The sequence below is a fragment of the Ruditapes philippinarum genome, unplaced genomic scaffold, assembly GCF_026571515.1.
Source record: "Ruditapes philippinarum isolate M1 unplaced genomic scaffold, ASM2657151v2 ctg1900_1_1_1_1, whole genome shotgun sequence".
Classification (NCBI taxonomy): domain Eukaryota; kingdom Metazoa; phylum Mollusca; class Bivalvia; order Venerida; family Veneridae; genus Ruditapes; species Ruditapes philippinarum.
The window spans coordinates 213,069-239,890 of NW_026861695.1; the positions used below are offsets into that span (position 1 = coordinate 213,069).

The window sequence follows — 26,822 nt, forward strand, 5'->3', positions numbered from 1 at the left end:
TCCAGTAAAGTCACAGCAAGTAAAAAGATTTATACAAAACAAAAGAAGAGACAAATAAATTTACATCACTGTTGAAAACTATCAATGTGGAATCTATGACTTCCAACATATGACAAGATTTCAAGCACCAGAGTAGAAACAACAACATTACTTAAGCCAGCTGGATAGCTTTCACATGTAGAATCTGACGCTTGTGCAACTCAAACCTGCAGTGGTGAGAGGCAAGTGGTTTGAAGTCAACAACCTTAACTATTTGGCAAAAGACATCCCTATGGAAGAAATAACAAGGCAACAGTGCTCTGTTTAATGCAAAACATAGACTCAGGTACCAAAATTTTAGTATCTGTAAAATAGGTTTTTTAGGTACCAGACTCAAAAACCTTGCCAATAACAGAGACCTCTACTACTCTACTGGCTGTAGATGTGGTAGTTAGTATAGTCCAACAGGAATAAAACCAAAAGATGTACACATTTACAGAAGAAAACAACTGCATCTGACAGGCATACCTTTACAAAGTCTTAATCTGACCCCAAGTGAAGGAATGACCTTGAATAATGTCAGCATAACATTTGATGAGCCATTGTAAGTTTTTGATGACTTTGGAAAAAAATAAATGAACAAAAAGACTGTAACTTGAGTATGGGTGTGGTAACCACTTAAAATGAGGCACTTAATCATTACCAATTTATAAAGACATGTTTATATACTAGCCCTGGCCTTTGCCATGGCACCAATAATGCCAAGTTGTTATTCACTCATCCGACCTAGAAATTCTCAAACATTTCTCCCTTTATAAAATATTCAAACATTTTTTCAATAATCTAAGAAAAATACACTGGCTTACATGTGAAACTTATCACATATGACAGAATGAATGCTAACAATTCAGGACAGTAGTAACTTCATGTTATATTTACCACTTACACTTATATATACTTTGATAAGAGCCAGCCAAAAACCACAAAAGTTGAGTCACCGTTATTCCCCCCTCAAGGGCAAAGCTTGATCGGAGAAACATGAGGAGGGTTGGCAAACAGAAATAAAAAAGTAAATGATTGAAACTATGTATAATGAATCACCAAAGAATGATCTATCTATTAAAATTACCCATAATTCTGACAGAATTGTTACAAGCCATAAAAAGTGGTCAAAATGCAAATAAAGCAACACATAAAATTGAAAAACGATCAAAGGTAGATAAAAGTAAATAGACTGGAAAGTAATCTATGAATGATATTAGAGAATATTAGCACGCCCTGTGATGAAGGAAAAAACAGGTTATCTGGGCTATTTAATTAATTAGAGTAATACATTTTCTTCAGGGAAACAAATATTAATGAGAAAGAAATTTGAATTGATAACATTTGATATTATAAAACAATTATTGATAAGGTAAGCCTTTCCAGGCCAAATAATATGAAAATATTTGGTTCTGAAAGAAATATTTTTAATAAAATTGTTACATAATGATGAAAATGATAAGTTGTGAATGGATAAGTTAATTTTGAAATTTGTTTGTTTTGCAGTGTACTACTTTTTTATTTGTTTGGGTCGTCAGACCAAACAAATAATGGTAGCGAAATTTCAGACTCTAATGCTGTTAATTGCAAATGCCGAAAGTAGTCCCCTTTTTTGAAGCGGTTACTTCCCTTTATATGTAACACTAAGGCTGAAAAAATTCAGGGGAGATCACTGCGTAAATATGGTCACATGACAGGCGCATTAATTTTCAAGCAAAATAATTCCCGAATGGTCGAAGATTTCTAATATTGTTTTATTCTTTATAGATATACATGCTTATAGTAAACGCCATGATTATTTATATAAACAACAGTTAGCGTCGTTATAAACCCTAAATTAGAATAATATGGTTTTCTTCAGGACGTTAACATATAAATTCACCATGGCCGAGTGGTTTGCGCGCTCGCTTAGGAAGCGAGAGGTCTGGAGTTCAAATCCCAGTTAAGGCAACTTTTTTTTTTCAAATTGTTTAAGTCAAATAAACATTTGATTGAATATCAGTGTTGATTACTAATTATAGTCTTAAATTAAAGCCAATCTACTACAATTAAAACGCTTGAGAGCATTGGTGTCAATATACAAAAACAAATTGTTTTATAATCTCACAACCTTCACCTTTCTGACATTCTGAGACCCAAACAAATTCAGCGCCTTCTGTGCTTTGATTTGTCCATGCAGCCAGACCAGTTTAATCATGCATATACAGTACGATGTCAAATATTGCAGCCAGACCAGTTTGCATGTCCAGACTCCAGATAGAAACTGTTGTCAACTTAATTATGTTATACAACAGTGTTACTTTATAACAATTAGGTATTATAAGATAAAAGGATCAGTCTTATTTATTTTGTTTTTCACAACAATATAAACATTAAAATCATGACTCATGACAATCAAAATAAATTTTCAAGTTTACATCTGGTGAAATTAAGATAATAAAAAAATTTCTAAAGGTGCACTATTTGCTATTTAAATATTAAAACACATAACCAGATTATTTAAATAAAAATATGGATCTTATTTAAAAGTTAAACAACCATTTAACACTTTAATAGATTACAACTAAGTGTGACTTTAAAAAGCCTTGTATTACAAAGTTATTGCTAAGTAACACTGCATCACATCTGTTGAAGTTTGCTATGGGAAAATAAAACAATTTTTATTCTTTTCATATTTTTTGTTTTAACAAAAGCTGATTAAAGTGATATGAGAGGATCTGTTGGTTGTAGTTGCCAGCGTATATTGTTATTGAAATAGAGAAATAAGATCATTGTTTCATAAACACCTGGTAATCAAAACTTTTTTATACAACAAGTCTATTTACAATCCTCATTATGTTTAAATCTTTAAATCTTCCTTTTTTTTCTCTGACTAAATCCATCTGTCAGTTGATTACCAAGAAAAATAATAGCAAAAATTGAAAATGGCAAGTGGAGTTTTTTCTCCCCACCTTGTCCATTATATAATAGAAATGGTTAAGATTTACTTATAGGATGTAATTTATATTTCACAGGTAGATTGTATTGATATATCCAATGTTTACATTGTTAATCTATGTCAGTGTATTTAACCACCTAAAAGTCTACTAAACAGGAAGTTTTACCAATGTTATCTGCTATGTTTGTGTTATAAATCACTGTTATACTGATCACTGTCTTATTGCATTTATTGTCTCAGCAGTACAGGATACCATCACAAACTGCAGGTCCTACATCAAGCTCTAACATCCTTATTATATTATTTCAATGAGTTTAGTTAAATCTTGAATGGAACCAACAATTTCCTGTAACTTTTCACTATTTGCACTGTTTTCAGTCAGTAAACCCTTGTTAGACAGAACTTCTGCAGACCTTATGATATGTCTTCTGTAAACCCTGTGACATGATGTCTGTAAACCCTGTGACATGACTTCTGAAAACCCTGTGACATGACTTCTGTAAACCCTGTGACATGACTTCCATAAACCCTGTGACATGACTTCTGTAAACCCTGTGACATGACTTCTGTAAACCCTGTGACATGACTTCCATAAACCCTGTGACATGACTTCTGTAAACCCTGTGACATGACTTCTGAAAACCATCTGACACAACATATGGAAAAGAACACCATTCTGAAGATTTACTGTTTTATTTGTTTCCTCCTTTTTTCAACTGATGCAAAATCGGGAATCATATTTCAATGATGAGCGCCAAACTCCCTGAAATTCAAATTAAATTTAAATAAAAATTAATAGCAATAATACTGCACTATCTTCAAAACACAGATTATACATCCCATCTGTATTCAGTGTTTTTTTTTATACTTAATAACAATTACTTATTGCATAAATCATAGCTTTCAATTTACTTTAACATAAATTCATTATATTTTCTCTTAAGGAAACAAAACTTTTCTCATTCTTGTACATAATCAATACTGGTTCTGTTTGTTTAGACTGGCTTGGTATATACAGTATTGACCTATTTGTAATCAGCTGAGAGCTGGCAAGATGCCTAACTAGGTCACAAAATAAAACATCTATTTCTGGTATATACCTGGAGAAAATTATAAACATACCTATGAACTGTAGGGGCATAATCTATAAATTATTGTGATGTTACATCATTATAAATAAACAAGCTTGTGCTCTATCATCTACTGTTAATTAATTACTGCCTATTTATCAGCAAGGTATACATTCAAATTGAAAAAAAAGAAAAAGATCTACTTCTCTCCTTAGTGTAAAATCATTACATAGACATTTCTTGTCGAGTTTTTTTTTTAAATATGATGTTTGCAAAGGTTTAGGGTTGACATAAGTATTAAAAAAACCCATCTCTTTAAAAAAGTCATTTAGTTACAGATATAAACTATGATGCACCTGTTTAAAGTGCAAAGCCAGCAAAATATGAATCATAGGTAAGACAGATGTTTAATATAAAGATTTATAATCAGAATATCTCTAATATTTGTTTGAAAATGCATACAGGTCTACAGAGGTGAGTGTCTGAATCACTCACCTTGCAAGCATCTTTGCTTTGCTTTGTGTTTGAATCCCCACTTTGGCAATGAAGCTTTCTAGCCCGTAGAAGGTAAATAGTTATACCCAGGTGTCCACTCTTGTCTGAAATATTAAATCGAGGATCAGACAAGGTGTAGCACCAATTGTAGATGTTTGCCCCCTTATTTTGATGCCAGACATTTGCTTTCTCATATATGTGTGTTTTGAAAGGGCACATTTGCTCAGGCCCTAAAGAGTTTGGAGGGCGGATATTTGACCCCCCATCCCACCCCTGTTTAAAATGTCCAGCCATCAGAATTTCTAGGGGGGCAAATGTCTGCTCTTCCAAAATAGAAGAGGAGGAGGGAAATGCTCACCTTGACTGAAAAGGTGAGCGGCAAATGTCCATTTTCTCTGTCAACCTTACCCCACAAAAATGATGTATTGAACGACACATGAGCAAATTTTATTATTATTTAAATTAAATATTTTATGTAAATTTGCGAAACAATATAAAAATAATATTATTATGAAACAAAAAAAATCAACAAGCAAGAAATTGGTTCTTGTTTGTTTCAATGAGTACTCCAGAAAAATAATATTTGAGGGCAGTTTTCCAAAACATATATACTTGACTGCATTTCAGAGAAAATATTCCAAAAATATTTTCACCTCTAAGAAACATAAGTTAGGACAAGTATAAAAAGGTCAGTTCAACTGACAAACATCACTTTTTGATCTACATTTCACCGTTAAAGTACATTTATTTTGAGTACCAGAAGTTGTGTCCATTAAACCAATAAGCATGGTTTGATTTGCATCAGCCTTAACAGATTTCATATAAACTTTTTGACAGTTTACCAATACTTCTTTATCTATGCTAGCAAGATGTTGCCACTCAGACTTTAAAAAATGAAAATAGAATAATAAAAAAAGAAAAGATTTAGTTTTGGATAAAATATATAGTAACATCTGGAGAACTAACAAACAAAATCATGTGAGCTGAAGGAACATATGCTGTATGTAGTTATTACATAGAATTTATGGTAATTAGAGGGCATTTATACTGCTTGATTTCCTTTAGAAGTTATGTTAACAAAAATACATTTTATAATATTATTTCTACACTGTATGACATGCTTAATCTCCTTATAATATTAGTATATGACCTTTAAAGAAATACAAAATAAGTACAATTTTTTTTTTTTAAATTGAAAGGATATTGAACTTAGCATCTGTGGATGTACCCAAATTTAAATTTTAAAGGATTGTTGAAATACTGCTTAAACCAATGCTATATGGGTATGGATGTAAGCTTGCACATACCATTACTGTCCATGAACAGACTGAAATAACAGCGTCTGCAACATACTCAAGTTTGCTATTTTGGGCATTCTTAAAGGGACTCGACTGACATTTTTTGACATAACGGGATTGGAAATAAGTTTTCAAGATAAATTTTCCATTTGATATAGGTCTAGGTCATTAGCTAACGTGCAAAATTACAAACTATTTGGTCATCATGATTTTTCAGAATAATTATTTTAATTGTAAAAAAATAACCAAAAATTAAAAAGCCTTACAAAATTGGCCAAAGAATAGCACAAAAAAAAGAAGAAAAAAAAGATTTTCAAATTAAATCTCTGTATATTTCTTTATAATCTTTTGCATATCTTTCTGTTTTGAATGCCCCCAGCTGGTCTATGTAACAAAAATCAAATTTTCAGGCTTTTGGACCGAAGTTGAGTTCCTTTAAGAGATATACTATACTAAGGTATCAAAGGGAATAAAAGACAACATACTTTTACACCTAGCACGGCCAGATACCACCTTGGATATTCTTTATTCCATTTGACTGATGCCATTCCTCACAAAACCTGAAAAGACAATTAAATTAGCAATTCCAGGAAGAAATATAACATATTGCATCTGAAATGATGATGATGTTATATCTAATCTAACATGACAATTTCCATGCTACATTATCTATTTTGTATGCTAAATTTGTTTATTTCAAGATAAACCAATTATATTCAATGGGGTCATAATGTTACGACAACAAAATTTAAGTGAAGTGGCTTCTTTACCAACATGATTAAGGATTGTTGTCTTAGGATCACAGCCAGTGTTACAGTCGTGGATCAGAATCCTACAAGAGACATTACATTACTTCATGCGATGGGTTCTGTTGGGTTGTAATGGAAGGTTGGTTAATGCCTCTTTGCTTGTGCCTGAAAGAGCATAGGGACCCAGCTGATGTCACATCTTCCTTTACATGAGTCATCATAATTATATGGTGTTCACAGTATCAGAGAAAGACTTAACTTTAAGACTCTCATGACATAGTACTGCTATCAAAGCCAATTTTGCTATTTTTATAATATTTAATAAATGATAATATAGAGTTTTCCATAAGGCATCATATTGTACTTTAGTTGGTATGTTAACTACAGGAGATATTACTTAAAATTATCATTAAGAAAAAAACCCAAACATTATTTAAAAATACAAATTATTACAAAGTGTGGTGTAAATATTTTACTTCCGGCATGAATGGGCAACTGAGTAGAACCACCCATGTTCTGTAAGCTAACTGGATACTGTAGTAAATATATCAAAATTCAAAACATTTCCAAACTGTTTAAGAGTTACCTACACATTGTAGCATTCTAACTCCGAGCAATCTACTTGCTTAATGTGAGAAGGAAGAAAACTTTGGTCAAGTGATCTTTCACTTTTTTATGATAAACTACTTTAGAATTATAAGTGTTTCAGTGGAGAGTATTATGTAGCAATAAGGTTCAAATTTCAAGTTGATAACCTAAAAAAAGAACAATATTTCATCATCTCTATGCAAGATCACTGTATCCGTTTATATATAATACAGAGTTACTTTTCTTGCGGGGACAATTAGAGACGGGGACAAGGTGACATTCTGGACATAAAAATACCTTTAACCTTCTGAATTCCTTAAATGGACTTGTCAAATTTTTCCATTTTTGGAACCAATTTTAGGGATATTAAGATGAAAATTTGAATTTAGGCAGCCATCAGTATAGAATCTGGTCAGATTGCACAAATGTGCAGTCACTGACCTGACTATGCACTGGTTATATTTAAGGCTAATCAGCTACTATACAAGCACAGTAAAGCTAAAGCTTAAACTTCACATGGTTAAACTTATTAATTCCATTTTAATGAGTTTTAACCATATCCCAAGAGGCTCTCCATGTATTATTTCTGGCACTGTAAATAAGAACATTCAGATCATAATTATGCAAGGTGGCTTTTTTCTTCAATTAAATAAAATTAAATGTCCCTTGTGAAAGAGCAAGCCTTACACACGACTTTAACGATCAGAAACATTCAATAAAGGCCAACAGGGACAAAAAGCAATTAAAATTTTTTTTATTGTAAACTCAAAATTGGACAAATTGTCAAGCAATAATTATTCTGTGTTTTTCTCTTTCATCAATATCAGCTGAGAATATCAATATCCAGAATAATACCGAGTCTTCTTGCTGTTCAATTTATCTGAATATGAAGACACTTTTCAATTAATAAGAAAGTAAAAGGTCTATTATATGGCATGAGATCATTTAAAGTCTAGTGACTTCACTAGTTAATAACCGGAACATTGTTAAAATCAACAGATTAATGGCCAGATATACAAGTTTAACACCTGCTCAAGATGGGGCTCTAATTTCAGTCACTATTTAAATTTGTTTTTTTATATTTATAATAATTTTCTCAAATTCAATAACGAACAAAATATTTTTTAAAACCCTTGTGGTATATTAATGACTAAATTGCATGATTTACAATTACAGGGTAGTGTAAGTACAAAATCATAATCTTATAATGAATATAAGTTTAATGCTTAATAAATTACTACAAAATCATTATTATTCATGGGGTGCTAAGTTTTGTGGATAGGTCAATCCACGAATTTATGACCCAGCAAAATCTTATTTCAACTGCTCTATGATTAAGTTAAATAACTTTATTTGCATTTTGCTTTTTTTAATGCAGAAAGCAGACAACCAAGAATTCAATAACCAATCATTTTTTTTTTCATTTTTGACAGAACCATAAAATTTTGCCACCTTCCATGCTTAGTATAAAAAAAAATAATTTGTTTTTGCTTGGAAACACAATACATTGGGAAAGGGGAAGGTGGGAAAAGAGAGGGACCTGGAAACTTGAACAATATTTCATTTTAGGGCTTTTCACATGAAATAATCCCTTGTAGAATGTGAAAGGTTAAATAAAGATCTTAGATCCAACAACCAAAAATTACTTGAACAAGTGGCAAAATTTTTGGCTCCCAATATCAGTATTACAAGAAATCATAAGAAAAACTAATATTGTCCACCTCAGCAATTGGAAAACTAGTAAATAGCAAATTTTGATCTCTGGACAAAACAAGAATTAGACGGGGAAACATTCTTAATAATATGATCTACTGCACGGTTGGCAAGAAACTACCGGTCATCACCTTAGTGCAGTACTGGTTGTCATCTTAGTGCAGTAATTGGTCCTTCAAAATTTAATAGGAGTTAAACAGTTATTGTAATAAGGTGATGCTGTATGCTGATAGACATTGTGAACAACAATAATTAAAGATGTTTTCTGGAGTTTTCATATACATGTAGACAGAAATGTTTCTATTATCATATTCTAACAAACTGCCAAGTTTAAAGAAATTCTATTGAACAGTTTTAATTTCACCTATATAATATTATGCGTATATGAAAACTCCCAAAAACATCCTTAATGAACACTAGATAAGGTCATATGTCAGATCATAAATACTCTTATCTTTTTATGATATTGGTAAGGCTCAGGTGAGCTAAAATCCAACAAAGATTTATTATTTTAGTCTTGCATTATGAAACCAGTACCATATTATAGAGAAAAATTAGTCAGTAGACATAACTGAAGAAATCTGAAACTTTATGGCACCAAATCAGGTAACTAGACACATTCTTTGATGTCTAGAAAATGTAGTTTGTCTGACATAAGTAATTGAAAAGTATGCTTATGAACACATAATGGTGCAGGGAAAAAAACATTAAATAAAGTAAATAGGAAAATTATAACGGTAACAGTGCTATCAAAATTATTATAGCCATAAGTCTTTCATTATGTGATATGCAAGAAACAGCTTGATTTCGCCATCAGATTACGACTCTTTAGCTTAAAGGGAGACACAGGCAAAATTTTCATTTCTTAGTTTTGAATTTTTCATTCATTATTACGTAAATGCCCTCAAAATGAATATATTAGACAGTCAAAGGAACAAAACTTTTCTCCATATAAAGAACAAAATGGTGGTTTCCTAACTTGACCCGCGTGGGTCAGGTTAGAGCGCTAGCATTTCACAATAGTTGTCAAAGTGAACTCTGGAAACGTTAAAGAACATGTCAAATGAATGACTAAGGCTTGTTTCAATCATACAATATCCACAATATATGTTATTGTAACTTCAAGGGTTTGTTCAAGTCACCTGACTTGTTTAAAAACTATTTGGTGATTCTATTGGCGTCTAAGTTTGTTCAACATATATAGATATATTTACGCTTTAAAACCTAAATATATAGAATTTAAACAGAAATTCATGCTGAAACGTAAAGAAAAGTCATTTTAGCGTGATTTGAGTACAGACAATCATTTTAATATTTTTTGTCATTATTTTGCCTGAATATCCCTTTAATAAATATGATACTTAATGGAAAATATATGAGAAAAAAATATCCAAACTGCACATTTGTTCAATTAAAAACAGTCATAATAAATCATGTTGTTAAATTAAATGTTTAACAAATGCTGTAACCTATGAATGAAACTGTGTGAAGCTTAAAAAGACCCCTTAACCTGCTGGAACCAAAAGAGATAACCAGGGTAGCCTTTGCCACCAGTATAGAGCCAGGCCAGCCTGCTTATCCATACAGTCTGACCAGGCTCTAAAGTGTTGGCAGCTCAATTTTTGTATTTTGATATTGAAATCCCTTGAACTTTGAATGGACTGTTTCAAATTCAAAGCTGAACAGATCAATTATAGAAATGTAGCAGGTTATGGGTTAATTTATTAAACAAAACAGCAACAACTGTACAATAGTAATGCTTTCATGCATGTAATGGTCATATCTCATACAAGTAAATATAAAAGACTGTGTTATACAAAATCATATAATATCAATAAATAAAATAAAACCATTTAAGTGATGTGCCTTTAGAAGTGTGCTGCTAATGTTCTCAGACTATAGAAAACCCCATTACTCTTTCAATTTAGGAGTCTTTGCCTATGGTATGATCCTTAAGCCCCTGTCACCCTGTAATGCATTCTCACTGTATTGATGTGACATATTAGTATCCAGAGTGCTGTGGGATTAATCACAAGAAAAATCTAATATTTGTTCATGAAGATTGGTATGTCACAATGTTATCATAGCTATGATGGTTTTGCTTTGGAGCATCCTATTGTATTCTCACCGAGTTTTGATGGTGATTGTCCGTTTCCTAATAGCATCTGCAGTGCATGACTGTAGAGCTCCTGTGACATTGTAGGAGACCTTAAATTTTGCACGTCATTGTGACTACTTTAAGAAGCTGAACATATATTCATTCAATCTGACCCAATTCAATACTACTCTCTGTTAAATTTTGTCAGTCATCATGATGGTCCTAATTTTTGGCTGCGTACTGTTGGAGGCTGCGTACTGTTGGAAACTACGTACTGTTGGAGGCTATGTACTGTTAGAGGCTACGTAAGTGAATCTCACTCTCCCTTGCTGATCTTTCCTTAAATAAACAATAAAGGTCAAGGTTTTCATTAATAACAGATTAATTGGCAATCCATATCATTGATTCAAATGCTGTTAAAATCTGCACATAACTAGAACTATCGCTGAATGCGATTCATACCCCCACCAATGTCCTTGACAGAAGACAACTTGGAAAGGTGGTTAAGGGAATAACTTAAGTGACACAAATACATAAAAAGAAATTATCTCTGGTGAAAAAAAGACTAATTGTACAGGTAATAGTAAAAATATCTATTATCAAATCATGTTCGAAACAGTTACAAATAACCTTTCATTTTCCCAATATACTAATCTTTTTATAAGTCAATTTTTGACCTTCAAGTGTGGCCTTGACCTTCAGCTGGCACAAGGGTAAGATGGGTTCTGCACATCGCCCAATTGGAGTGAATATTTGAGTAAAGTTTGAAGAAAATCCTTCCATTAGTATAGAATTTATAGAGCGGACACAACATATTGTCTAGTATTGATTGTATGTAAATTTAAAGACTTAAAAAGGGGCATAACTTTGTCAAAATCCAAACAGAGTTATGAAACTTGACCTGCATATCGTAATTGTGACACCTCATATATCTTTTAAGTTTTAAGGAAATACCTATGCTAGTTTCCGAAATATTCAAGAACATGTTTTAATCTAAGAACATTTTCTAAGTCAATTTTTGACCTTCAAGTCTGACCTTGACCTTTAGCCTGCACAAAGGTGACATGGATTCTGCACATAACTTTGTTTAGGTGAACATTTGAGAAAAGTTTGAAGAAAATTCTTCCATTAGTATAGGATTTATAGAGCGGACACAACATATTGTCTAATATGTGATTGTATGTAAATTTGAAGATTAAAAAGGGGCATAACTTTGTTAAAATGCAATACAGAGTTATGAAACTTGACCAGCATATCTTAATTGTGACACTTCATTTATATTTTAAGTTTCAAGCAAATACCTTTCCTAGATTCAGAAATATTCAGATATATGGAAAAATTAAAGAACATTTTCTAAGTCAATTTTTGACCTTCAAGTGTGACCTTGACCTTAAGCCAGCAAAAGAGTGACATGGGTTCTGCACATAACCTTGTTGAGGTGAACATTTGAGCCAAGTTTGAAGAAAATCTTTTAATAAGTGTAGGACTTACAGAGCGGACACGACATACTGTGTAATATTTGATTGTTTGATATTTGACCTTCAATTGTGACCTTGACTTTGAGCTGAGACATGGGCAACATGGGTTCTGCACATCCGATTGTTGAAATGAACATTTGAGCCAAGTTTGAAGAAAATCTTTCAATTAGTGTAGGACTTACAGAGCGGACACGACACATTGTGTAATATTTGATTGTTTGATATTTGACCTTCAATTGTGACCTTGACCTTAAAATGACACATGGGCAACATGAGTTCTGCACATCCCCTTGTTGAGGTGAACATTTTAGCCAAGTTTGAAGAAAATCTTTCAATTATTGTAGGACCGACAGAGCGGACACGACATACTGTCTAATATATGATTGTGATTGATATTTGACCTTCAATTGTGACCTTGACCTTGAGCTGACACATGGGCAACATGGGTTCAGCACATCCCCTTGCTGAGGTGAACATTTGAGCCAAGTTTGAAGAAAATCCTTCAAGTGGTATAGGAGTTATAGAGCGGACACGAAAATGGAGACGGACGGACCGACAGACCGACGCGACAAAGCGAATCCATTATAGCCCCCCCCCACATTTTGTGGTGGGGGTATAATTATGTTTCCTCAGACCTGTGGACTCACTTAATTTATTTGTTGGTTTAAGCCCTAAAAAGGGTCACAACTATGTTTCGACATCTTTCACCAATGCTGGTTAGTTCCAGATAGTTTGTTTGTTTGTTTCATTTTACCCCTTTTTCCAACAGTATTTCAGTCATATAGGCGGGTAGTTTCCTATCCATCGTTCCTGGAGAGTTACACCAGTACAAGACTACCTTCCTCCGCGCTAAACTACTAAAGCATCTCCCGGGGATCGAACCCACGCCAGAGAGGTAACTGGATTAGAAGTCATCGACTAGTTCCAGATAGAGTGGTTGAAATAAGCTCTAAGCTTTCATAATGCAGTCAAGTTAAAATAAATAAGATTAAACTAATGATAAACAATTCCAAATTTCGAGCACCTATTAAAAAGTCCATTACACAGATTTGACAAGGTTAAGGGTCAAGTGTATGTAAGTAATTACCATTATTACTAGAGATACAATGTTTTTTGTTAGTATTTGTACTGATCTAGACATATTTCTGTACAATGTGAGAATATAAAGACATAATTCAAGCTCTAATCTGACACCATGTAGACGTAATTCGACCGTCACCACTTCACTAACACTCTCTAGTATACTTCATCCACCGTCTCAATCATCCAATGGCCTCTTGATAGGTAGTCAAACAGTTCAATAACAGCATTAAGTATCTGCTATACACTTCAAATAATAACACTTCAGACAATATGTCTTTGATTGCATCATGAAGGACCTTGTTTTTATTTCAAATCAGCACTCTTGAAAAACCAGACATACAAATGGAAGAAAAAACCTCCATCATGTTATTCACTAACCAATAACTCTATTAACCTCTGCCTTTTCATACTTGTTAGATTCCAATATGGCCTCTTCAAACTTAACTAATTTGTAATTGTTTTATGTTGTTTGTTTTCGGCACAGCCTTTAGATTTATCAACAATCTTTTAGAACCACTTTGGAATCCATATGTGTTTGAAATGATAAGAAAAACTATTGAAATCTTATCAGTAAATTAGAGGGTATAATTCATAAATGTCTACTTTAAGACCAGCTGTCAATAGAGGCAACTCTAAAGGAGCACTCTTGATAGAGATCTCCATCTTGTTATTTTAGTAGTTTTATATTCCCTGTTAAGAGTGGTCAGAGTAAATGAATGCTGTAATACAAGTGGAGCGTGTCATAAAGTCAGGATAATATTTGATAATAAAAGAACATAAATTAAGACACTAATTTTTAATTAAATGAAAGAAACAGTTTAAGAGATTTGCTTTAATATTTTACATTTTCAAATTTCACATGTTGGGATTTTTAGGTAACCCCCCCCCCCAAAAAAAACCCCCAAAAAAACAAAAACAACAACAACAACCCTTGACATGGCAATACATCCTGCAGACATGTATAAGCTGGTTTGGCTCATTATTGGTTCCCCACTAGCAAAGGTACCATAAATCAATAGAGTCACCAGTGCCTGAATGTTTAGGCTCCTCAAAAACCTTAACATGCCCCCTACTTTTAGTAACATTTAACTGCCAAAGATAATGAAGAATTCTGAAACATTAGCCCTTAAACATTTAGTATATATAATATTGGACAGAAAGTAAATATATAATCAACAGATTGTATCAATAAAAAAGATAAATTAATCAATTAAGAAGTAATTTATTAAAAAGTAATTAATTAAAAAGGAACTTATTAATCGAAATCTCAGATCCACTAGTTTGTAGCAAAAACATTTTTAGTTCTTCTTCCTTAATTAATTGAGGTCATTCATATAACAATTATCTTAGCCAATTAAAACCTAATTAAAACACTATATATAATTCTAGTTCATTTAAACTATGCCAAGGAAGTTACACAAATAATTCACTAAAACTTCAAGATTTTCATTTTATCTTCCTGCTTGCAATAACTTAAGTTTCATTAGATGATCAATAAACAACCTAGTATTATTTCTAGAAACAAATTTTTCATTTTAAACAATATGAAAAAGCAACTGAATGCATTGGCAGATAACAAGGGGAAGATGAAATTAAGAAATATGGGAAAGAATTATTACATAAAATGAGCTGCATCCTCTTAAGTTAAGTTAATCTGCTTTTAGTGGATAATTATATACTGTCACCTTAGTGCAGTAAAGTGTTAACTCCTTAGGAGTTAACACTTTACTGCGATTTGGTAATGCTTTAGTTATTATATTATTGATAATTACATACATAATAATTATATAGTTTCTAGATGGCAAAAAGATTTTTCATCAAAGGGCTAAAAAGATTCTTACATTAAGATATCTTCAAATGGTAGAAGGATATCAGTTTATTTGTGAAACACATGACGTTTTAGTTATCTTTAATTATATGTTGAAAAGATGGCATGCAAATATAAGATGTGACTTTAAACCAAATTACAAAATAACATCAATAAAAAAAAACAAATCACACAATTTAATAAAATTTTGCACATTTAACATACTGACTTGCATCAGATAATACATTACAATTCAATTTCTGCTATTTCATGTCAGGTTAGTTATTTATCAAAATAAACATTCAAAGTTAGGGTCCTAATATAAGCTCAATTTCTGATCAGAACAATATGTCAGCAACAGTGCAACAACATGTTCTTTTATTTTTTGTGTAAAAGTTCTGATTTTTTGTCATTTTTGAAAGATACTCCCCCCCCCCCCCCCCTACCGAAAATTCATATAAAAATTTTATGACGCTCGTTAAGGTTTATATCTCCATCCTATCATGGTCCTGACACAATTCTTACAAATTGACAACAGCTTTAAACAAGAAACAGATTCTTTTAATAGGAAAAACACATTTCATTGTCATAAAAAGTAATCTTTGACGCTCCCTGATTCCATGAAATAAACCCCCACAAACGAAAACAGTTAATCGCCAAGGTAAATAAAAATAATGGCTTTAATATAAATATGCTAGCAATAACATGTATTTAATTAGAAGTGGTATTTACAGTTGTAAAGATGGCATGAAGGTACATAGAGCAGACCTCCACCCTCAGAGTGACACCTGTCCATGTTTATTAACATCAGTAGATTTACAGAAGCCAGTTACTCTGGGAAAAGGGAAACCCTACCTGCTCGAGTTTTTTTTGTATATCTTTGATCCATCATGATAAAATATACATCATGAATCATGTTCACGAGGTGTTTTTTTCCTCATGTTTTCTCTTTTTTTTCTCACAGACCTTAGGTAAGATTTCCGAGGCACCTGGCATCTGTAAACACCAATTTTTTCCCCTCTCAGCAAATCTCTCTTGTATGTTATTATAAAACAAGATCATTATTTCCAGAATGATAATATTTCAATGAAGGTTTATTTTTCTTAAGTACTTGATTAAAAGTAATCATAATAGGCTCTTTTAACTGAATTCAAGTACAAGGCATCTTACCATTTATTATGTCACAAATTGAAGTATATTGAGTCAAGATTTATAATCAGATTTGAAGAAACAGAAAAACCCATTTCTGTAGTCATTTTTGACAAGCAAAATGTTAATTTGATATATCCACTGAAGATAGCAAATCAATCTTGAGAAACATTGCCAAATTACATTGTAAACAGTAAAAATCATATAAATGTTTTTGTTTTGTTAAATATTAACTTTAAAATAGAAAGCCAAACAAATGCTTGTCAAGAAAAGTAAAATCAGTTTTTTTCCCCTTTAAGTTAAATTAAAAGTTAAAATTGTACACAAACTTTGTTTTATTCTCTTTGATGTATTTTTTGAGCAGATTGATAATTTTCATGTAGTATCTCAGAAAATGTATTACCTTACAATTGGTTTGCTCAAAAGTTGTAAATATAATCATTACAGAATTATGCAATATCTACCAGCTTTCATCTTATCAAACAATAATTGCAGCATTATGTCAGCTTTGCAGAGTTGCTGTACCAAACAGAATACCACTGCAGGAAGTAAAATGCATTCAGAATATGTTGACGATTAGAAAATTATTTAATTTATGAAACTGGTATGGATCATCAGAAAACTAAATAACTTGTTACTTTTACAGTTTGATTCACTCCCCCCCCCACCCCTCCAAAAAGGGGGGAAACACACGAAAAATAATGAATTTATACCCCATGCTTTGCTTTAAAAATGAACAGAATATGCAATATCAAAGCACCAATGAAACTTCATACATTACGTCCAATGGTACTTTTATTGGACTCGCAGTCATGTGATGATGATGTGACGTATGATGTAGAAGCTTTTGCTTAGATCAATGCTATTTTACTATGAACAGGATATAATGAACTGATGTAAATTATGATTTACCAAGCTGTTTCAAAGTAATCGTGGTAACAGAAGTTTCATTAAATCATTTTAAACAATTTCATTTTTTTTTCAACACTTTACTCTTGAAAAAACCCTGCACAAATCACTTATTCAATGTGAAATGTGTTTCAGATACTTTAGAAAAATAGCAATAACATTTGTTTAATGTCTCTTCTAAATTGATAAACATTCTTTCACCTTAATGTATTACCCATTTTTTAAAACATATTTTCACCTCATTCTCACAGGAAGACATCTTTATGATGCAGTAAAAACTGCATACAAAATGTGAGCTCTATCCAAAAACTGTGACATATCTTGAATTACTGCAGTTCAAAAGGAACGCCACCCCGCACTTGAGACTATCTATAATAACTGCAATATTGTATGAAAAACTTGCCAAAAATCTATAAATAATGTTCGAAAAAAATGCTCTAACCCTAAGATCTTGCCATATTTTTTTTATGGATAACCTAATGTGATATTATTAATATCCATTTGTCTGTCTGCACAAACACTGTACAAGATAAGTGGTGTACCCTTTAATACACTGATGAATAAATGGAGCGCAATAATCTGAGGAAGAAAAACACATATTTTAAAACATTTTCCCAGGGAATATGTAATTGAATTGATTGATAAAGCCTCACCAACCTGTCTAATGATTATTGCTAACAGCCCAATAGGCTTATGAGTTTGTTGGAGTTTTTTTTCATTTCCACGGTAATTTTGATTTCTTTTAATATGCTTTCAAGAGGTATTTAGTTCACCTTTATCTCAGGAGATACAATCATCTCTCGGAGTCCTATCTAGATCTGAAGGGGACATGTAAGGTTTTTGATCTATTTCTTACTGTTTCTGTTGATTTTGCTGAGTTTTCTTGTGTAACCGTGGGAATGATTATAACTCATATATGTTTTTTAAACATCAATCCTTTAATACTTATGTTTTATGTGTGAGAATACACTGATTTTGCGGTATTTTAGTCCAAAGTGGGTGAGGTAAATTCTTTCTGGTTTACTGGTTTATCAATAAATAATAGGGAGGAAATTTTGTCAGGTCTTGTGCAATAACTAATAATTATATACCAGCCAGAGATAATGACGGGCATGTCAAATAATTATTTATGAATATGATCTGATATAGATATTATTTGGTATTAAATAAAAAATATCTGTAAATTGTATCAATGATGAAGCAGATTTTGGATATACTATAGGTAAATTAATACAGATCATATACAGATGCATGTTAAATACATGGCAAGGTAATTTGTGGTTTCAGGAGATGCATGTTTGGAGATGCAAGTTTATGATAGAAAATTCTCTCTTAAAAATTTCTAATTGAATAAGTATCTTATAATAACTTTCTGTCAATGATTTTACCTTGTATAAAATCTTATAAATACATTTTGTGAGTCATAAGTACTTCATCAATTTTGCATAATTATTAAACCTCTTGTTGGTGTATTAAATTTCAGTAAGAAACCATTTCTCAACATTGGAAACTCAAGAAAGCTTGGATTACATGAATTTGTTTTCCCATCAATGTCAAATCTATATTTGAAACTTCAACTAGTTTTGCAGAGGACTGTTACGTACCATTACTAGTAATCTCATCCCTAAAGCCAAAAGAGAATCTCACATCTGTTGGTATTGGAACAAATTTTGAATAACCCAAAATGTTTACACTTTTAACTGCTCTTCAACTGAATCTTATCATGCCTGCATTTAAAATTTTAGCATCCAAACTAGATAAATCATCAACATATCATCTCTCACAATTTCAAATCTTTTAAGTCTACAAAATTTAATCTTTTGATCAGAAGATTAATCAGAGAAGATCAATGTAATCAAAGAGCAGAGTAAGCTGACACATTTGCAATATTTGCGTGTGCCAATGATAAACTGCAGAACTTTAACTTTCATCCCCACAATTTTATAGCCCATCATTTTGTATGGAGATGTGATAAGCACTAGATAATCTGGTATAATTATGCCAATTTACATGAGGGGTAACAAGATAACCAAGGTATCTATATAGAGAGATGTCAGGGTGGCTAACAACACAGTATCAATTACATCCCAGCATCGTAAATCTCTCCTCCCCTAATATTTCTACAGGTAGATACCTGTTCAAAAAACAAGTGGGGGGCAGTGTGTTAAGACACTTGTTAAAACATACAGAGATACATGTATGTGATTCTAATTAGAAAATTAACAATGTCAGGGTCAGATATAATTCTATGATAATTATACCTATTATAAGATGTTATTACCTGGGTAGTCAATGTGGTATAGTCATTAATTGGTATGCATCTGCTGTGAATATTGAAAAGGTCAGGTGTTTGGTTAAGTCCAGTGCTAGTAGAATGGGTATATGTATTTCTCAATTCTAAGTGCACATTTAATAAACAGTATTTTTTCTACATATAGAGTAGTTCATCAATTTAAATGTACTGGTTTTGTAAGAGGATTTTTCCTCATACCATAAAAACATTTTGTGAAAATTACCCAATTAGACAATTAAATTAAATTGAACTTGTATCATGTAATATTATTGAAATTTAGGTAAATAATTTTTAAAACACATTTTAAGAAAGTGCTTCTATGGGCTTTTCATTTCATACGCAATGCCAATTTTTAAATTAAATGGTGGATGGCATGATAACAAATTTTGCAAGATCAAGTTTTCTATAAAATATTTTTTTACTGATCATATTTTGTTCAGCTCAAGCTAATTTTAGAATTTTTCAGTCATGGTTATGGCTAGCATGTCAATTCATCTTTAACATGTTGTGTTAAAATAGGAAATAAAAGAGTCAATGGTTTACATGAAATGTACTCCTTAAATGAACACACTGTAAAGTACAGAATCTTTTTTCTTTCTTTTTTTATAGCTCAAACCTCTGACAAAAGGTTTTGGTTTTTACAATAATTACTAAACATTAATTAGACTTTTCCCTATAAATTTTCACTACTAATTATCATTTCCAATTTCAAAGTGAAATGCAGATGTTTTATCATACTAAATTGATAAAATGTAAGAATATGATATTAAAATATGTAATACCGGGTATAATATATTCAGTGTCACAAACAAACATTAAGGACTGGTCAGAAACTCCAAAAACAACTTGAAAATTAAGACATTTTCAGACTGAGCTAAGATGTAAGAACGATTTTTCAGTCTAAACTAAAATTTCAGAACTATCTGGAAATATTGTCACCTTAGTGCAGTAACAGGTTAACTCCTGTTAAATTATGTAAGGAGTTAACCCATTAGTGCACTCAGATAACAATATAATTTCTTCCAGTGCCACAACAAGATAATTGATATGGTATTTGAAGCTCCAAAACTAATTCTAAAGAGAGTTAAAGTATTACATAAGAAAATAAAATCAATACTGCCTCTATGAAAGTCTACAGTCTCTTGTTATTCTACATTGAAGACATCATCAAAACTATTCAGTATTGTATCTTCTTTAATTAAATTTTATTCCAGGAAAATGAAAACGGAACTCATGTGCAGAAAAATATTGTAATAGAAATATCTATCAAAGTCAAACATTGTAAGATGAATAGGTACAAAATTTTAACATCTAACTTAAAAAGATGCTGTGTTCGTTTTTGATGGATTTTAAGTCACTCCATCACTGTAACGTGTTCATACAGCAAATTTACTGGACGGGGAAGACGTCAGGTGTCCCAATTTACTGGTTGGGGAAGACATCAGGTGCCCCAATTTACCGGTGGGGGAAGATGTCAGGTGCCCCAGTTTACCGGTGGAGGAAGATGTCAGGTGCCCCAATTTACTGGTGGAGGAAGACAACGGGTGCCCCAATTTACCGATGGAGGAAGATGTCAGGTGACCCTTCACAAGTAGGCACCTTAAAACAGAATATCAGCCACATTCTGTAACTTTAGCTTAATGTATAACTATTTTCTGTCCAATAAAAATTCTGTTACATATTTGTCTTATACTTAAAATAAAGTTTACATTCAGACTTATGACTCCATAAACCTCCCTAAATTACACCTACTTAATTTCATAATCCTGTCTTATTAGCAAATATGACATTTTTTCACTTCCAACACCTCCTTATCAGATTAACCAGCAAGCTTAAGTGTAGTTCTTAAGGCTTTGGGTCCCTTTGATCAATAATAAGGGAACTGTGGAAAGGGTTCAGCACACACTTTGAAGTTCTAATGGATATCTGTAGGTGATTGGAAGGTAATCAGTTAATTACAACCATTTGTATAGAAGGAAACATTAGAGGAATCAAATCTCAGGAACTGTCAATATCTCTAATCACACTGTAAACAAAATAATCAAGCAAGAGATAAAATCCTGATAAAACAGAATATTAATCCCCTTAGATCTGCTTGAAAGATCATGAAAAATACGATTTCATTTTTCTAGCACTGAGAAGTGATTTTATATGCAGTCTCTTGCAGACAGCCCTCTTGTATGTGGAGAGAAAAACACATTAAAAATCTCCAGGTTGGAGATAGCATCCGTGTAATTAATAGTCTTTTTTACTGATGCCCAATGGCCATAGACTAGATATGAGGCTAATCAATGGGCAAATTCAGAATTTTGTGTGAAATCATACTTTTGCAATTATCCCTTAAAACCTTAAAGTGGAAATGCCTATATATAACCCTCTTATAATAATAAACAAGAATCATCATTGGACATTGGACACAGCTTGACAAGGAAAGCTGGAATGACCTGTTTGATTAGAATTCAGGCCTTAATAACTGGCAATAAACAACCAGTCAAAAACTACTACAAAATGTCAAGATCTTTTCGATATAATTAGTTTTTTTTAATTCTTAAAATAGATTCAGTTGATGAATACTTTTATTTGGTCCATACTGAATTGCAACCATTTTTAACTTATACACTATTTTAGTGTAAATATCAACCAATCCAGAATCAGGCAACAAAAATGACATTTTTTTTTTGTTTCCTTTAAGTTTAAGTACATTGGATTTACTTCCATGTTTAACCTAAGGGACTTTCATCCTCATGAAAATTTGATTTTGTGGAGTTTGACATGATGCACACATTACATGAGGGTGTTAGTTTTTCCAACTTAAAAAAAAAATAATAAAATAAGAAAAAATGTGCGCAAGTTTGTCTCTCTACAAATAACCACAAGTATTCAACATTTTGAGAAATATAACATTTTGGCAAGAAATGTCATGAGGCATGCACCTGCTCAGAAATGTGTTTGCAGTGAAAATCAAAATTTTAATTTTGTCAAATACGCAAAGAATCATGTCCAAAATTAATCCTGAACATTATTAATTATGCCGTGCATATACTTCAATGATGTGGCTGCACCCAAATTTTGGATATGGAATCTATGGAAGCCAAAAGGTGCCCCCTTCAGGATTACATTGAATTACGCTACAATACAATTATATCCTATATTAGAAACATTCTCTTATCTCAAACTTATGCTTACTGAGTTAACACCCAATTTTAAGCTTTTGCACATAGGCACCATAAAAGGTTCCAAGATTTCACATTGATAAGGAAACTTTAATTTGCATTATACAGAAATGATACTTTATTAAATTTTTTTGTATTTCTATTTCCCATAACACCATTTATGAGAGAAATGTATTTCAAGTTAGTGGTCACCTGATGATAAAGGCCACTTTCATATACAAATCACTGTAGAGGTCTTTATGAAGAGGTTTCCCTGTATCCTCAACATCACCTGTAATAAAAATGATAAAAATACAGGTAACCAAAGGCTAACACATTAATAATAAAAATCTTCAATGGGTCTATAATAATATTTACAACAATAATAACCCTAGAAGTCATAAATAACAGGATATTATGTATTTTAATTAAGAGATGTTTCCATAGGTAATGCAAAGAGGCATTTAATATAGTGACACTGCAATTTCACATTCACCTATAATTAAACTTTGTTATTAAAAGTAAACTGATCATTCTAAGCATGTTATTTAAGTACATGAAATTCTTATTAAATGCATGAAATTTGATGCTAGAATTTACTTTTATCATAGTAAGTGCTGTTCATTTAAGGGAACCATTTGCCACACTGGTAAAGGAAAAGCGGCACTCAAATATCATGACAATTAATTGCGATACTGGCCTATCTCAATCTTAACCTTTATTATAATATGAAACTTTTGCTTTGCCAAAAAAACCAACAAAAAAACCCCCAAAAAACTAAAGACTAAACAAAAAATTTAAAATAGCAAGATATACTTTTATAACATGTATGCCCCCTACCAGCAGCCTGAGTTAGTCATGTGGCCAGGTCATTGTGACTTTGACTTTAGACCAAGTGCCTCCAAAATCAATAGGGCTTATCTACTGACCTTAAAGGTTGTGTTTGGCAATTTTATGACAGAAGTTAATACAAACTGCACAAAATAATTTACACAAGAAATGTTTTTCCAACTGGTTGTCAAGACAACATTTTGACCCAGTAACCTCTAAAATCAATAGGGGTCATCTACTAGCCAAGACCAATACACCTGTGCAGTTTAAAGGCTGATGGCCCAAGGTTGGCAAGTTATTAGTTGGAAACTGATTTGACATACAAGGTCAAAGTGACCTTGACCTTTGATCCCTTGATCCAAAATCAATAGGGGTAATCTACTAGCCAAGACCATGCAAGTTTGAGGGCCAAGGTCCCATTGGATGTCAAGTTATTGGTTGAAAACGGTTTTGACATACAAGGTCAATATGCCTTGACCTTTGACCTGAAAAACAACAGGGTTATCTACTGGTCATGACCAATCTCCATACCAAGTTTGAAGTTCAAAGGCTCTGGCTGCCTTAAGTTATTGATAGAAAAGGTTTGGTCTCGGACCAATTAACAAGTGCAAAGCAATATACCCCCACTTCTTGGAAGGGGGCATAATTAGATTTTCATAATTATGACAAAATTGCATTGAATTATCAATACCTGTAGGTATTATCAATGTCAATACCTGTAGGCTGTACATTTAGAAAAATAATTAAAAATCTATACATTTTATTTAATTGGTATCATTTATTAGATATCTAATCTGTTGATATATTCTGTAGAATTATATCTCAGTTTTAAACTTCAAGCATGAAATCTGTTAAATGAATGATTATTTAAAAGATTCAGTTCATTTTACAGAATTAAAAGTGCATTATTGACGATACTGATAAGTTAAATGGTATGGAACATTGTGTTTTTCTTTTTTAAAGTGCACTTTAAAAATAAGAAAAAAAAAGCCCAGTGTGATCAAATGACGTTTAACATTATTAAGCATGTGTCTGATGATTTTTTTCATAGGTTTGACTGTACTGTATAAAAATCTAATTTCACGCCTTGTTTTACATCTTCCATGCAATAATGATATTCTACTAATATTGACAGTAAATCATTTTAGATGACAGAAATTGCCTCACAACTTAGTCATCAATGATGATAATTTTTTCTTCATCAAATGATCATTTTTTCATTATGTGTACTGGCATGCGAGCAGTTCCCGTACAAAAATCATAGTTACTTAAACATTATTTTTTATTACGTTCACTCACCAAAATTTGAATGTTACACATCAATATTCAGCTCGTCACACAAATCATGGAAATTCCATGATGTTCTTAACATAGAACAACCCTTAGTTATTAGGCCTCATATGGGGTACCGAAATTATCCATTATTTTGTATGAAGAGAAGTAGTTCCCGTACATAAAATCTAACCCATTATGATTATACAATTTTATTTTATCGGACCTATTTTTCATTTACAATTGTTGAAAGGACCATTATCTAAGAGATAAATAGATGTAATTCAGGAAATAGAGCATAGACTAAACGCGGGTATCAATTACCCGGTACCGTTACCACAACGCATTCACATGCAAAAGCATGCTTGTATGCATGATATTTTACGCATCAAAGCCATAAAATTATTATATATAGTAATATTGGTCAACATTCTGATAATTAAACAAGTTTACATCACATTGCCTACTTATTTGTAAACAGGTGGTATTAGTGGAAAACCCTTTAACAAGCCTCACGTGTAAGTATTTTTGCGCATGCGCGCAAGGACGGAATCCCCCAGAGAAAACAAGGTCACGTTTTGACGACGCACAGGTGAAAGTGATTTAAAATGAGACTTTATATACGTACTGCCGAACTGACACTTAGATTTTGTCTCGTTTATGTGTCTGCTTGATTTGAAATGAATTTTTGAAGAATGCAAGTAAAAATCAAGCGTTTAAATGAAAAATACGGGTACTGCTTCTGTACGGGAACTGCTCGCATGCCAGTAGTAGAAGTATAGTATAAATGCCCCTAAAAAGAAATAAAGGAATAATTCATAACATTGCATTAAACATTTTTTTCACTATTAAAACATGCAGTTATAAAATGAAACGCTCATCAAATATAAATCTACGGCAGGAAGGAAGCATGTATTGCATGATAATGCATTTTCCATGTCCAAGATGTGGGAGATAAGGCCAAGTGTTGGATGATTAGGCAGGTAGGGGCTCATATTTCACTGAGCTTGTCAAATTATCAGATAACCATCTGTTTAATATCAGTCACTATCACAAAACAAAGTTTGACAGTAACAGTGATATACCCCAACATCACTCTGACCCCTAGCACAAAAAATGTGTTTTTATGAATGTATTATTTTTTTTCTTCATTTTCATTTTTTTATTAAAATAAATGTCTTTTCTTCTTGCTTTTTTTGCCAGATGTTCATTGATACAGATTGAACATAATGAGTTTGTCTTAATCGTACAACATCTTGAACTACCAGGAACTTAGATTGAACATACTGATATTGATTAATTCATCTTGAACTACATGGAACTTACCAGTATTGGTGCCTTGTGTGGAAACATGGTGACGATTTTTAAAGGGTTTTATATCCATGGTCCCTGGCTGGAGAGACAGACACCTAAGCTTAACACAACTTCCAGGCGAGTGGATACCTACAATGATACATTTTAAAGATCAAAAATACACTAGTAACAGTAATGTCAGTAGGATGCAGTTGAAGTAAGCAACCAAACCAAATGGGTCTTTGAAATTCAGGGCATTATAATGAACAGTTCCTGTCCTATTCTACCATTAGCATGATAAGTTATTTATTTATGGGACATAATGTGCCTTTAATTCACAATTTAATTTGTATTTGACATAAAACTTGTGCCAGAATTTTATGACATCATAAATTTTGCACATACATGTACATGTAAATCCCTTCCATCAATGACTGTGACATTTTGTGACACAAACACTGAGTCATCCCTGGTTACATTATGCACTGACTGTAACATTAACTAATTGCAAATGTCGTAAATTTTCTTGAAAACATGTGACACATTGGTTAAGATAGAAAATAAGAACCCCCTGAGTTAATCATG

General features: G+C 32.2%; 1 long non-coding RNA gene across 2 annotated transcripts; it reads right to left on the reverse strand.

Moving 5' to 3' along the window:
• Nucleotides 1–3,608: 3,608 nt before the first annotated feature.
• LOC132716544 (uncharacterized) lies at nucleotides 3,609–26,389 on the reverse strand. 2 transcript variants are annotated; one of them, XR_009623820.1, is made up of 6 exons: nucleotides 26,271–26,389; nucleotides 23,055–23,133; nucleotides 10,788–11,309; nucleotides 6,308–6,382; nucleotides 4,525–4,628; nucleotides 3,609–3,722 (listed from the first exon to the last, which is right to left on the reverse strand). It is a non-coding gene; the product is annotated as an uncharacterized LOC132716544 (long non-coding RNA). The 2 variants fall into 2 exon arrangements; XR_009623821.1 differs by lacking the exon at nucleotides 10,788–11,309.
• Between the last annotated feature and the right edge of the window lie 433 nt (nucleotides 26,390–26,822).